We start from the raw sequence: 14,937 nt of genomic DNA on the forward strand, positions 1-14,937 counted from the left end.
AGCATTAAATCCTAGAAAAGCATAGAAAAACTTGGAGTGCAGTTAATGGAAGAGGCCGGTCAAATGGGTTTGAAGGTGAATGTTCACAAAACGAAGCTTAAGTTGGCGGGGACAAATATTTTTTTTTTTATTTTTTTCTGCTAAACCGTTTGTTCGTCGTTTGTTCTTGATTGTTCGATCAAATTTAATGTTTGTTCGAAATTCATTATTTTATAAATTATTATCAAAATTTTGGCTGTAACCCAGCTCTTAATGTAATCAATTATGAATTTTTTTATTATTCTAGCCAATCTCAGTCAGTTATCGTTTTTTGGTCGTTTGTTCGATCGTTTTATTCCTAATAATTAATTTTTCAATTCCCTAGCATCATCATGTTCCAATTATTATTTCTGCGCAAGGGCGCTTATACAAGATTATGCGGTTCATTTGAAACTTGTTTATATCAATCAACAAAAATAATAATTACACCGCCACACGAAAAAGTGCTCCGTAGATTTGACCGGTCCAATATAAGTCTTTCTGTTTTAACTCGCTGAATCCGAATCCGAAGTTAGTTTGACCTGTATACTCCTAAAATTTCAAGAAAACTTGATAAAACCGAAAAATAAAGGAATTCGGCAGTTTTAGGAATGCAACCAAATATGACTATCATGCATTTTGATCCGCCAAATATAAGTCTAAAGTTTATTTTGATCATTAGCTGTTTAAAATCTAAATAAATGTTAAAAATTGCTGGAGTATTGCGTTTTAAATAATATAAAACATTTTATGGAGCCATTTTGTGATTTTCATGAATTTTGATTTGCTGAATCTAAATTTTGAGTTATGTGGCTTATACACCTTCGAAAGTCTGTGTCAATAGCAAAAAATCCATGAAAATTACTAGAAATCGACGTTGTTACAATGAAAAAATTTTTTAAATCTGAACAAAATGTATTTTTCATCTTATATGTTCTATGCAGTATAAATTTGGGGATTTTTTAGCCCGTAAACTCTGAAGATTTTAAGTTGATAACCAAAGCTCTGCAAAAATGACGAAAACGCAAAATCTACCCGTTAATAGTAGAAAACGAATGAGAAACTCTTTTCGGATGTCATTTCAAGACAAAAAAACAAGCTAGTGAACTTCTGTTTTGTTTAGAAAGTATTTCCATGTGGTATCAATAAGTTCGTATAAATGAATATAAAATTCGATAATTGACTTAGATTGAGTAGAATAATAAAAAAACTCATAGTTGATTATTTCAAGAGCTGGGTTGAGGCCAAAATTTTGATAATAATTTATAAAAAAATGAATCTCGAACAGGCATCAAATTTGATCGAATAATCAAAAACAAACGACGAACAAAGGATTTAGCAAAAAAATTATTTGTCTCCGCCAACTTAAGTTATCCAACGAAGCACATATTAGTAACTGAGAGAAAAACAAATAAAGAGAGGGAGATCATTATGGAAGGATACCAAATCCAAAGAATGAAAGATTTAAAGTATTTGAGACAAAAGATGTGTTTATTCTTCTTCTTCTTCTATGATTCAGTTCATAGATTGGATCAGAGAGTAAATTCTCACAATAAGGAATCAGTCTTTCGGCACGCTGGTACAACTTCTATATTATTTTCAATTGTAACAAAGAGTTTACTCATAGTTCGAAAGTTTATCCGAATCATTAAGATTCTGGGAGGCATGGATCTCTGCCCATCCCCTCAGAATTCTCACACACGTCACACAACATCACACACTGTTCATCTTGTATTCATATGTTCTATCAACAAATGTGGCAGTTGGCAACATATATCCAAAGAGCTCTCGAAAGTTGACGAGATATACGGCAAAATCAGGAAGCATGGTATCAAAGAGTATGATTACCTATTGCTGTTTTTGTGTGAATCCCAAAATAAATGGAAAACATTGCGGAGTCTGTACGTGAAATGCATATTGGCAAAATCTACCGTAGGCTATCTGAACTATATTGCTTCATATACTTCGGGAACAAATACATAACACTAGTAAACGAGTCGCTAATTGTAACTATCTTAGAGTTTCTGGTGTTCTAATGGTGTTTTTAGTTCTTTTGTTGTCCGCTCTAGTTTCTATAGCATATGTCAGTTATAGTGTTATAGTTTAAATGTCTTATGATGTCTATTATGGTTTTCGGAACTTATTTCTTTCTTAGGATGTCAACTACGTCGCTTAGCCTTACCCTGTCGAATGCTTTGGTGAGATCTATGAAGCACATATTCGCGAGCTTACCGTATTCTATAGCTTTTTCAACTACTTGTCTGTTTGTGAAGATGGCATCTATGGTTGATCGATTTCTCCTGAATCCTTGTTGTTCTTCGGATGTGTTCACGTGTCCATTTAATGTTGTTCCAATGATTTTTGTAAAAAGCTCCATGGTTGTGTTTAGAATGGTTATACATCTATAGTTCACTGAAGATGAAACTAAAATAGTAACTTTTTGTTATACTAAAGCCTAATTGGAAAGAAGACTATTTTTTGTTCTTGACTTTACTCGCAACTAGGGCAAATAAATTGTGTGCCATCAACCTCGCTGCCTCGTGGCACCTAATAAGTAGTACATCTAGCCCCATTTTCCGTTCGAGTGTCTACATGACAAAACATTCAACATAATTTTTTATACTTTTCATCATTCGTGTCATCATAATGTACAAAATCTTCTGAATATGAGCTGCTTGATATTATTTCAGCTTTTTTGGAACTTTAATTTTGAATTTTTCATCCGCTATTCCTAAAGACTTTTGTTCTTCATTTTTGTTGTTTTTAGTTTCTTTGTAATTGATTCTTCCAAGTTTTTCTTGTATGGGATGAATATTATTAAACTAGCTCTACCTTTTATTATATTCGAATTTGCACCGTAGTTAGAAGAGGTTGATGGTATTGGACAAACCTCTTTTGGATAGACAACTAAATCACCTTTATTAGTCTTGGTCTTGGTAGAATCTCATAATACTGTAAGATTTCTTACACTTAGAAAGAGCCAAATCTAAAGTACGCTTGTTTTCTTTATTAGTTCTTTCCTGTAAAGGCCGGCTTTGTTTTTCTTCCAAAAAGTTGATGTCCCTGAAGACTGTTCTGTTACAACAGAAATGTCTTCAAGAAAGGAAAGAGATTTGCTTTTAATTCTCATAATCTGACTATAAGCTTTAACAAATAGTAAGCAAATGTTGTTGTGTGTCACAAATTTACCGAGGTTGTCTTTATTTTAAGCATAATATGTTTTTAATGGTGCCTTGAAACCCATATCAAGTGATTGCATCTTATGAGTATATCTATGATTTCTTTGTTTCTTTTGTGGGAATAGTGACCATCCAGCACTAGCAAAATTGGATCATCTTTGGTTGGTTCAGTGAATTTGATAAAATGTGAAAACCACTGTCTAAAAATATCTGTCTGAATCCATCCAGATGGATGGTAGGCCCATATTACTTCCGTAAGTACACCTTCCATCAGATTTTCTGCCGTGTTTTTACGAGGAAACACTGATAAAGGTAAATCAAAAGTACCAGAACGGTGAGGAGTTATCCTCTCTCTTGAGATGTTTTGCACAAAACTTTTTTCTCCTTTCAAGCCAATAATTTTACTTTGTTTATGTTGTACATCTTTGACACATGTTTCGTCAACGTTGAATAATCTCTGTGAGAAGAAATTAATTTTTCCCCTTTCAAATATTTCGAAAAATTGTACAACGTTTTAAGTGTTGAATCCTTTAAATCTGATATTGCCTGAGGAGTTTTACTCGTGGACTTCTTCCCACTACTAAGAGGAGGCCTCAAACCATTGCCAAGTTGAAAGCCAAATATTTGTCATCTCTCCAACATATCGTCATCTCTCCTTTCCTCTATTCACCGTTTCAAATCTTTTTAAAATCGAAAAAGGAGGTTTTTTACCATTACCTGGAATTTCTTTGTTACACTCAACATTAATGGACATTTTTTGTAACCTAAATTTGAAGTACATAATTATGAGATGATACATTCAAAACTCTAAATAAAATAGACAGAAACACAAAAAGGCTTTTAGGAAAATAACGAATGTACAGATTAGATAACGAAAGGCACGCAAAATATAATACACTATAATATTGCCTGAAGATACTCTTTTCTGGGCAATGCGTTTTTTTTTTCAAAAGTTGTAGAGTAAATTAATTTGAGTGTTCGATAATCAAGTATTTGTAAATATTATGTAAACGAAAAATCATTTGGATTATTAATGAATTTATTACAAGAACAGACAATTATGAGTGAAAAATTAATACACGAAAATCGTCTTAGTAAAGTTTCATATTTCAATCCAAAATTTTTGGTACTTGTGATACTTTAAGAATTCATACAAACGTTGATTTTTTTAGTATATATTACTGGTCCGACAACAATCCTCACTGGTAACGCTAGATTCAATATCAAAGTGATTTTGTTTTCATACTTTCTATATTTCAGTTCTACACAAAGAGCGATCTAGCAAATTTTCAAAATCAGCTAATACCCATTGAAAAATTGCCGCCCGGAGGTAAACAACGACTTTTGCTCTGAGTTTTTGTATGATATATGAACTCATTTACAGTACTTCAAACATTATTATCTCCATTTTGATTGCTTCTAATAAAGTTGCTACTTGAAGAACTTCGAAATTTCCTCCTCCAAGAAATGTGGCTTTGTCTATGAGTATGCTAAAAATTCACATACCTTCTTCTCCGAAATGTCACATACCTTGTTAAAAAATAATTAGACATGTTCTGAATATCTTCTGATCATTTAGGCCCTGAGGAATAATTTCATGAAAGCGAAGGGTCAATATTTAAAGTGATACCAATTTTCGCCGCAGACAAATGTGTCAACATCAAGTGCAAGAAGCCATATTTGAAAAAATTTGTTTGTGTTAATAGAAAAAAACTATTTTGCTAAGTCTAATACGTGCAAACCGTTGACAAGGAACTCACCAATCATAATAAATACCTAAAAGTTTTATTTACTAGAACACTTTTGTAAAAGGCGGAAATGAATGATTTCTCTTTCTTATAGTGTCAACAATTGGTGCTTTTACCTTACTCATGTTTGAACATAATAATGGAAAATAATATCTGATATACTTCGGTAATTTGAGCACAAAATGAAAAGAAGTGTTTTACATTTTGTAAATTACTTGAAAGCTTATTCGGAGTCAAAAGAACTGCAAAAATACTCAGTTTCAGCTATATTAGCTCCACTGAAACGAATCCAAAAAGTATTTATGAAGTCGTTTTAATACCATGATACAACTCAAATCAACTCTCACTGCCGGGAACAAGAAGAAAAGCTAACATAGTTATATAGGAGCAAATCAATTGTACATTTTAGCCCACGGCCGCCATTTTGACAGAGAAAAGCGGCGAAGAATTTTCGAAGAAATACCTCCAATTCTCAACCTTTCATAGACTACGTCACAAGAATTTCATGATTTTTCTCCTACCGCGAGTCCAAGTCCCCCATTTATAATACTCTCCCCCTCCCGAATGGGATGTCACATATTTTTTTGCAAATTGCACTTAGAAATTATTGAATGAAAATATCAGGTCAGAAATCAATTCAATTTCCATTTAAATTTTTTTTAATAGTATCAACATCAATTTAAGCAAGTAACAAAACAAAAAACAATAAATTATCTTAATCATAGATACTAATAAAGTTAAAATTATAAATACAATTATATCAATTGAACATATAAATTTAATAATTTGAAGTGATAGTTTAAAGTTCCTGTTTAAACATTACGATTATAATAGATTTTGAAATGTGACGTCACGAAATTTAGGACCATTCCCATCTTTTTGTCACACAATGTCACAATTCGTTGACAACTCCCCACCCCTAACCTCACACCTTTTCGAAGAAACATAAAAGTTGAAAAACTTGTTTTTATATTTACTTTATAGACTGTGATTCATTGAAATTAAAATTCTTCAAAATTTTTAATTCTTATATTCGGCATAACTAACTCAATAATTCCTACCTACTCTATTGTTGAATAAATTGATTTTGTTGGCTATTCTTGTTGCACAAAGAACTAGTAATGGAAGAAGTTTCAATTGAAAATCATGGAACAAAAAGTTTTCGCTGCCTCCATATTTCTTGGATTATTAATTTCCCATATGAGATTAGCTTTCAATCTGTCTCGCTTCAACGAACTATCATTCCCTTCCCTTTTGTTATTGAAAATCTCCAATTTTAGATTACGAATATTATGTGTCTACTTGAGGATGGATCCGAGAGATGGAATAGAGAAAATACTAGTATTGAGTTCATAAACAATTATGAATTTTCACTTAAAATGAGTGAAAAGCCAAAGATCCGATTCGAAAACCTAATATCAGACAAAATTATAGAGTTAGATCATACGGAGCTTCAATATCTTACTTCAAATGCATAGAGAAATAAATGAAGTCGATGTAACTTCCAAACTGCTCTATGCAAATTTAACTACTGCAATTTTGAATAAGGAAGAGCCAAGTAACATAATTATTTTCGTGACCATTTGAATTGGACTGGTTTGGATAATAGGTAGTATACGATCCATCAAATAACATTCACAAAACCAATTTCGTGCCAACTCGCACTGGCAAGCGTTATAGGGAAATTGCCAATATCCCCATATGATAGTACAAAACCAAACACGACCTCCAGTCTTCGGCAACTCGAAAGGTCTCAGCTAGGGTAGCAGCAGGGGGCAAGAGCCTGAGACAAAACTTTCTCCATATGTTTTATTATGAAGGAAGTCTAGATATTGAAAAGGGTAACGTGATATTTGTTATTAGTGAAAGGAAAACCGGAATTCATTCAGGTATTTGCCTCTATATCCACTTTTTGCCAACCCCATCACCAATCTCCAAACTATTATAACCCAAACAATTAACCGAAGATACTGCGCCTCTGCAACCCTCATAGATTTCCAGAAGGCTTTTGATCAGGTATGATACACCTGACTTGTTAGGAACATTGTAACTATGAGACTGCCATATTCGACAATAAAATTGATATATTCTTACCTCACTGACTGCTCTACTAGTGTTAAACTCGATTATTGTCCATTTCATTCACAACCTTTAGTGGCGTTTCTCAAACCTTCAGTCTGAAGCATGCGTGCCTCAACGTTCGTCCACAAAATCTTTTGAATCTATTGTTGGATTGGTACAAAAGATAGGGGATGACTTTTAATTTTCAAAGAACCCAAACAATCATCTTTAAGCATCCGAATTTCCACACGAAAGACGTCTAGCAAACAATTTCCATTTGACACTCTCGGCTGCTCTGAAAGATACTCTGGACGGAGTACGGAAGCTTGTTTGTCTTATTAAGGTTAATTGAGAAAAATTCGGACGAGCCCATCCGCTTACCTTACATCATACATATAAAAGGTACATCCATCACAAAATCGAATATAGGGTAAACTGCCGATTCTTACCCTACTATTTTATCAAAAAACTCTTGTCCTGCGAGCAGTCCATTCTCAGGAAAAACCAATATAAGTGCCGATTCGGCGCCAGTAAACTCTTTCTGGCAATATTGATATCATGATATCATTCTAAGTCGTCTAAATTATCTCCAAGCTCACTATATCTGAATGCTGTAGTTCTATGTCAGACTAGGAGCTTTTTCGGAATATATTGCGACGTTCTCATGATATTCACGTTAAAGAATTGATTCAAAGTAGAGACTTTGTATTATTATTGCCTTGTTTCCCATATTTTCCAAAAATTGCCCATAAAGTGGATAAGCTTTCTATGTTCAAGGTTTATTCTATTTATTCATGGTTTTTTAGTATTCTCATAATGACTGGTTTATTAATGAACATTGATGCAAATGTAATCGAAAGATAACATATAAGTATGAACATGAAAATGATTTATGTCTGATTAATGATATGGAAATATAAAATAAAAATTACAGAGCTTGTCGATGTTATTTCCCAGCGTTTCATTGCTGTATATATTATAAATAAATCGATTCTCCTTTCAATTCTATACATTTTTTATTACACTTTTGTTGAATACAGACTTTCACATTGGTAATACAAAAATTTCTGCTGAAACTATCAACATGAACATCACTTGCAAAACGGAATATTATTCTAGATACATATCAATATAATATTTCATTTTCCAGTTTATTTCTTTTTAGCATACCTTGAAAAACGAGGTAGAAGATATGATTCATGATTCATCCGATAGGTCAATTGTTATTAGAGATAGTCAGTTACACTTAACTATGTTTATTAAATCAGTTCAAAAGTAATAAACGTTCTCTTTCCGTAATACTAATATCCAAATTGCCAATTCTCGTAATAAAAATGATGAATTGTCAGTATTAGAGCAAGCTGCCAAGAAACAGGTGGCATATGATGAAGTAACTCAGGACAAAAAGAATTCTCTTGGTGTTTACTGAAAGGATTCAATAGACGTATCTAACGTGATGTCAATTGACCTTTTTATCTATAACAATATCTCCAAAGGCTCGAGATTGCAAGGAGAGGTTATAACTACTAACTACCTCTTTAGAGGAACTGTAATTTGATATTCTTGGAGGCATTAGCCTAGAAAGTAATTGTTTTTTCTTTGAAAAACAGCAGAATACATTTTTGAAATATTGAATTTCGAAGTTCTTCCAGAGATGAATAGCAGAAATCTTGTCTATAGATCAAAATGATATTCCTATCCGTAGTTGCGATATTGCTGTAAGACAAAGCTATCCAGAATACAGCTCGGCTCACAATGAGAACATTGTAAGAATTGGGCGGAAAATACTAAAATTATTATTTATTTGGTCTATTTAAAGCAGCAATTAGCGGACTTGGATTTGAAAGCAATGTAGAAGTAGAATCGTTCGTACGCAAATGGATACATGACAAGCCGAGAGATTTTTACGAAAAAGGCATCCGAAAGCCACCTCCGAAAGAGGTAAAGTGTGTAAGGTGTGAGATTAGTTAGAGAAACTATGAAATATTTCACTTTTGCAAATGATTAATACATTTTTTGTAATTGCAAAATTCCGGTTTATATTTGAACTATCCTCGTATCTTTCATTGCCTCCTAAAACTAGTGAGGTTACTACCAATAATCAACTAACTGATGAACTAGAGTTTTTTTCTTGACAATAAAAAAATCGATAGCTGAAAAACAGAACGTTACTAAACGAATGCTAATTGACTTATGTCTGGCATAAAGTTGTGGAAGGTAGAAATACAATACGAATGGCACAGCATGGGCACTTTTTCTAATTGGATCGAGATAATATCGTTAATTAACAGCTAACAAATTCCACTACAGCCAATATTCTATTCAACCGAATGCTGCAACGAAACAAAGCCGACTTTAATTGTTTTTTAGTATTGATTTCTCATATATAGATTTTGTAGTTGTTGTAATTGCACCCGTTCAAGAAAGTTCTAGTTTGCTCTTATTTCTCGTTGCTATACGTTTATATTTCATTTTTCGCGAAAAATTGTACAAAAAACTTTTTTTCCTACATTATCGCCTTCTAATTTTATTGAAATCACCCTGCACTGAAACAGTTAAGTTTTATTTTTATTCCATCTCTGATGAAATTGGAAGTTTTTTCTCAAAATTTGAATGTTTAATTAAGAAAAACATGTCCGATATTCAATTATTCAAAGTATTGCCCATCTGAAGCTATAACCGTTTCCCATCTGTCCGGCAATTTGTGGATCCCATCCCAAAAGAACTGCGCCGGCTTGGTATCCAAGAATGATTCAAGCCAATTTTTAATATCTAGCTCTGATGTGAACCGTATTCCAGTGAGAGCGTTCTGCATCGACAGGTACAAATGTTAGTCAGAAGGGGCAAGGTCTGGGCTATAAAACGGGTAAGGTAAAACTCCCCATCCACTGTTTTCCAAATAGTTCTCAAGCGGAATAGCAACGTGTGGCCGAGCGTTGTCATGATGGAAAATTATTACCTCGTGTTTGGTTACATAATCCAGGCATTTTTCGGCTACTGCTCTCTTCAAACGGATTAATTGTGTTCGGTAGCCTGCTCCATTGATGGTTTTACCCAAATTTAGCATCTCCTAATACAGCATGCCCTTCTGATCCCACCAAATAGAGAGCATTACCTTTGCGCCTTTTGCGCTTGGGGTTGTCGTAATGGATCAATTTTTCATTAACAGTATCAGGACATATAAAACCGCCTTTCGAAGTCTCTCGGCTTGAGTTCATGTGGAACTCAATTTCCTTGCATTTGAACATATCTAGCTGCTTTTGAACGTTTTAAAATGGCTGTTTGAGTAACACCCAAAGATTCTGCGAACTCTTTTTGTGTTTGGCAACAGTATTTATCGAGTAATGCTTCCAGTTCTTCGTTTTCAAACTTTTTTGGCTGCCCAGAACGTTCATCGTCTTCCAAGCCAAAATCACCACTTTAAAATCATGCAAACCACTTTTGGCACGGTCGCTCAGCTAGGGCATGTTCACCATAAACTTTCACCAAAATACGATGATGACTTTCGGCAGTATTTTCCTTTATATTAAAGTAATGAAGAACTCCCCGCAAAAACAGTTTTTCATGAACAAAGTTTGACATATTTGACGTACAATAACAGTACCTTTCAAACGCAGATTCGGAATATTGGAACGATGTAATATTACACAAGTTACGCCATCTCTTATCAAACCCCACGAATTAATAATTAAGTTTAGACCAAAGGAGCACACCTGATCCATGTGAGAAATAGACTAGAAGATCTCTTGCTCGACATTGAATCTCAAAAATTGTGTCCAAAATAACTCTACTTTCAGAGATATAAAAAGCGGCAAAATAAGAAGAAAATTAAATATGTTATGAAATAGCTAGACTGTTAGTATATTATTTCGAAAAAGAACTGAGTTTTTTGCTTGAAAAACGTCTTTAGAGAAGACAGATATCTAATGAAAGGCACATTGATATTGTTTCAAAAATGATTAAAAACTGATTAATTGCATCGAAGACTGAAATTGAGACTTAGCGGCTATTGACACTCAACTTTATTTAAGAATATATACAAATAATCCACTCTGAAAATTAAGTTTAATCATGAATGGGCCATGAATAAGTAAAAGTTGAGCTTAGTATAAGTTGAGAAGATAGAACTTCATCTAAACTGTTCACTACAGCGTTGTAATATGAATTTGAGAAAAGCTGAAATGTAAGTATCTCAGTCATCTACGATTAACAAATTTACTGTTACTAATAAGTTGAGACCCCTATCAACTTGTTGATATACTATAGAAGCGATGAGATCGTACAGAATTTTTGAGAAAAATGTTTGATTTGTGAATACTCTTTCATATATTTTTATAATTTTATTTCCAATTCCTATTTTAGTTCCAACAATTCTCTAGCTGCAAGGGAGACATAGTAACTCAAGGAAGTGTTTATTTGAAGGAAAGTAGTTAATAGATTGGGAGTAGTCATATCGTTAAGTTTAAACTAGTTTTTACCGATATTGTCGCTTCTATATCGTTATGATCTCTATAACTTCTACTTATATATAGCGGCGGTCCTACAAGTTTCTTTGCTACATGGCGCATTTCGTACGCCAGGTCTTTGAGGGTCTTCCTTGTCTTCTTCTATTCTGTGGTTAATATATCAATGCTTTCTTTGGCTAGCTGTTCTGCTCCATCTTTATCACATGTTTGTACCAGAGCAAATGTTAGGTCTGTATTATTTCTGAAATACCCGATCTTCTCAATTAGTCCATTTCCATAGCCTCCTATAGTTTTATTCATAGATCAATTGCCAGCTGCCAACTTCTACTTCCATATTCTCTATTTCGGTGGTACTCACTCTTGTATTTGATGCCGCCTCTCCAGCTCGCACATTATTTTAAATCATTGTTCTGTTGAGGTCTTACAATGGAAAATTTTATGTGCGTATCACAATGAGTCCGTTATCGCTTTTTTCCCAATAAACGTGATTTACATGAATTCAAATTATTTTATTCAAATTCCTTCAGAATGCGTAATCAACAAAATATGAATCTTTCTAGCTATCCATTTAGAGGTAATACAATTTCACGTATTCAATGTTGATCTGGCCTCTTGATATCTCTCATTCTTTGAACTAAAAATGCGAAATCGTCTAGAGGAAAAGAATATTGGTGGTATCAACAATTTTTACTCAATTCTTGATATCATGTACATCTCGACCCAAAGAATCTGTTGTGCCCCGTTTCTTGGTGAGATACTGGGAATGCTCAGTGTTAACTGAGTCTGATGTATCAATCCCTTTACTCTTAGAAAATTTAGAATGTGAGCAGGCTACACCCTTCAATACGCTTTCTCTTTTCAGGTGTCCATTGAGGTAACAGTACCTTGACAGTATTGGTCCACTAAATCAACGCGTGTAACACTTTTTTCTTAAGCAATCATTTCTTTTTTTGAAGTTTGTGTGAAATTTGAACGCCATACCTCAATTGCTGTCACAATTTACAAAAAAAAGTTACGTTACGAATTTGCTTGAAATTTTGTTTGTGCTCTCAATAGAATTACCGCTACATAATTATTTATAATAATCTCTTCTTCGAATATTCTCTCCAACGCAGAGTCGTATACAGAAATTAATTAATCTGAAGAAGAGAGAAAAAGAGAGAAATGGTCCATTGTCAAACAATTGTTACAATTAGTAGCCAAAAGGTAGTAAAAGCTAAAAAAGAAACATCAAAATAACTAATTAAAGATACAAATAAAATTTCAATCGGCATGTGATTGTGCATTTTTTTGTATTGTAAAATATTGAGCCCTTAACCAATTCTGAAAGTGGAGTAGGTAGGTAAAGGTCGTGCTTCACATTCTTTAAGTGCAAAGATCTCTCTGAAATTGGAGAAGCGTGCTTACGAATCAGGTAAAGAGATTCAGAGATTAATAAAGAAGGAAGAGTCAGGATTTTTAATCTTTCAAAGAAGTCCCTGCACTGAACCCTGCTGTTTAGTTTGTTGATTGAAGTAACTCAATTTTATTATAGAAATTGATTTGAATGTATACTTTGCCCCTTTTCATCTCTAAAGATCAAGAAAGGAGTCTTGTAGATAAAGAATATTTCTAAATATTTTACGGAGGCGACATAGATTCTAAGTTGAGAAATAATTAACATAAATCTTCTTCTTCAATCTAAAATTCATATTCTCATATCATTCGAATGGATTAATTACTCTGTATTTCCATGAATTGGAACCGAATGGTTAATTCGAAACTATAAACCAATTACTCAATTGATTCCTTGAAACACGAAGAGAGTATTTAAGCATTTTCGACAAAATATTTACGGCACAACGTTTTAAAGTGATACAATTTCAATGAGACGGGAAACGGAAATGATAAATAATCACGGCTTTCCCTTCTATTTTCCACCCACACTGAAATGAGATCGTATAATTCCACCCTTTTGTTGTAAGAGGCGTCTAAAGGGAAACAATTGCATGTCTATATTGGATCTCCGTTTTCCTCTGATGTTTGTTTCACTATGAAGACCGCAATACTTTGTCTTTGTACACCGATATCTCATTTTAGTGGAAAGTTTGAATGAGGGTCGCTACAAGAGACATTCCAGAGTCGAAAGAAACAGAAGTAGGTCAATTTCAACAAATGTCGCACTCTACAGGATTGAGAAAATATTATTCTAGTGTTAGATCAGATAGATATCAAGTAATTAGTATCGATTAACCCATTAGCACCCTGCGTCTTCTCGGAGGAGAGTTTTCTAAAAATCTTCCTATTTAATTTTATTAGTGGCTGCGAAATACCTTCCGACATTTGCTTTCTCGGGAGAACTTAATCTTTTTCTTTCGGTGCCGTGCTTGTCTTCGAACGTAGGCTATCTCTATGACAATTTGGTTGAATTGGTCGCTAATCGGTGTAGTTTATTGTGGTGTCAGTTTGGGGTGGTAAATAAAATTAATAAAACAGGCACATTTATTTTAAACGACAAATATCGAGAGGTCTGCCAAAGATTTACAAAGAAAAATAAATCCAACTAGTCGATAATGAGAAAGCAATTCGAAATTTGTCAGTTTATTTTGATCAATCTGTACATCTTTGCTCTAATCATTAAGGTCAAGTACGTACAGAATTGCGGTTTATTACAGATATCCAACATTTCCAATTGACATTTTTTTCAAATTGAATCAACCTTGTGCACACTTGTAATCCATTAATTTTTTACTAAAAATGTATTACGATACGTCAATTGCACAGAATTCATTGAATAGTTTACAATATATGAGAGAAACCTGCCCACCCCAAAATCCATTTATTGGAATTCAAAATAATACTCTCCCTGTTGAAAATTAGGAGGATTTTGAGAAAAGATTATAAAAAATATCACAGGAATATGTAGTACATTCTGGCTTTTCTCTGAGAGCCAAAAAATGAATTTTCTACCATAACAACAATCCCAAGGATTCCTAGAAGCTGCGCTGAAATATCTGAAAGAATTTGATTTGGTCGTTCCGATCTCCCGATCTCAATCCGAGTTGTTGTGGAACAAATTGAATAGTGATTTCAGAAAATGTCCTACTTAAAAATAAAATGATTATGCTGGACATTCTAAACATAGAACAATATCAGTGAACTAAGCTTGTCTATGCTTTTTACACATCTTCATTCGATTCAATAAAAGTTTGTTCTTCATCTGCGCATTTCATGTAAATTGGTTACAATTGATGCAAAAATTCTTATGAGTTGCTTCATTTGTGGTGATATTGGGGGAATCAGAACTTTTTAAACATGATAGTCCTTATTAGGATGTAGACTAGCTCATTAAAAAATTATCATCTTGTTATTTTTCTTGATACACTAATAAGTTTATCAAAATCATGAAGCATTCTTGGCAGAAATATTTTAAAAATTGAGAAAGGGGCCAACGACGAGAATTTCTCAATATTTCATATTAAGTAT

General features: G+C 33.4%; 1 protein-coding gene across 4 annotated transcripts in view; it reads right to left on the reverse strand.

Moving 5' to 3' along the window:
* The window catches only part of LOC130446575 (regulator of G-protein signaling 9), an 88,649-nt gene that overhangs the window by 59,849 nt on the left and 13,863 nt on the right, over positions 1-14,937 (reverse strand). The gene's annotated exons all lie outside the window — the stretch shown is intronic.

The sequence above is a fragment of the Diorhabda sublineata genome, chromosome 7 (assembly GCF_026230105.1).
Source record: "Diorhabda sublineata isolate icDioSubl1.1 chromosome 7, icDioSubl1.1, whole genome shotgun sequence".
Taxonomy (NCBI): domain Eukaryota; kingdom Metazoa; phylum Arthropoda; class Insecta; order Coleoptera; family Chrysomelidae; genus Diorhabda; species Diorhabda sublineata.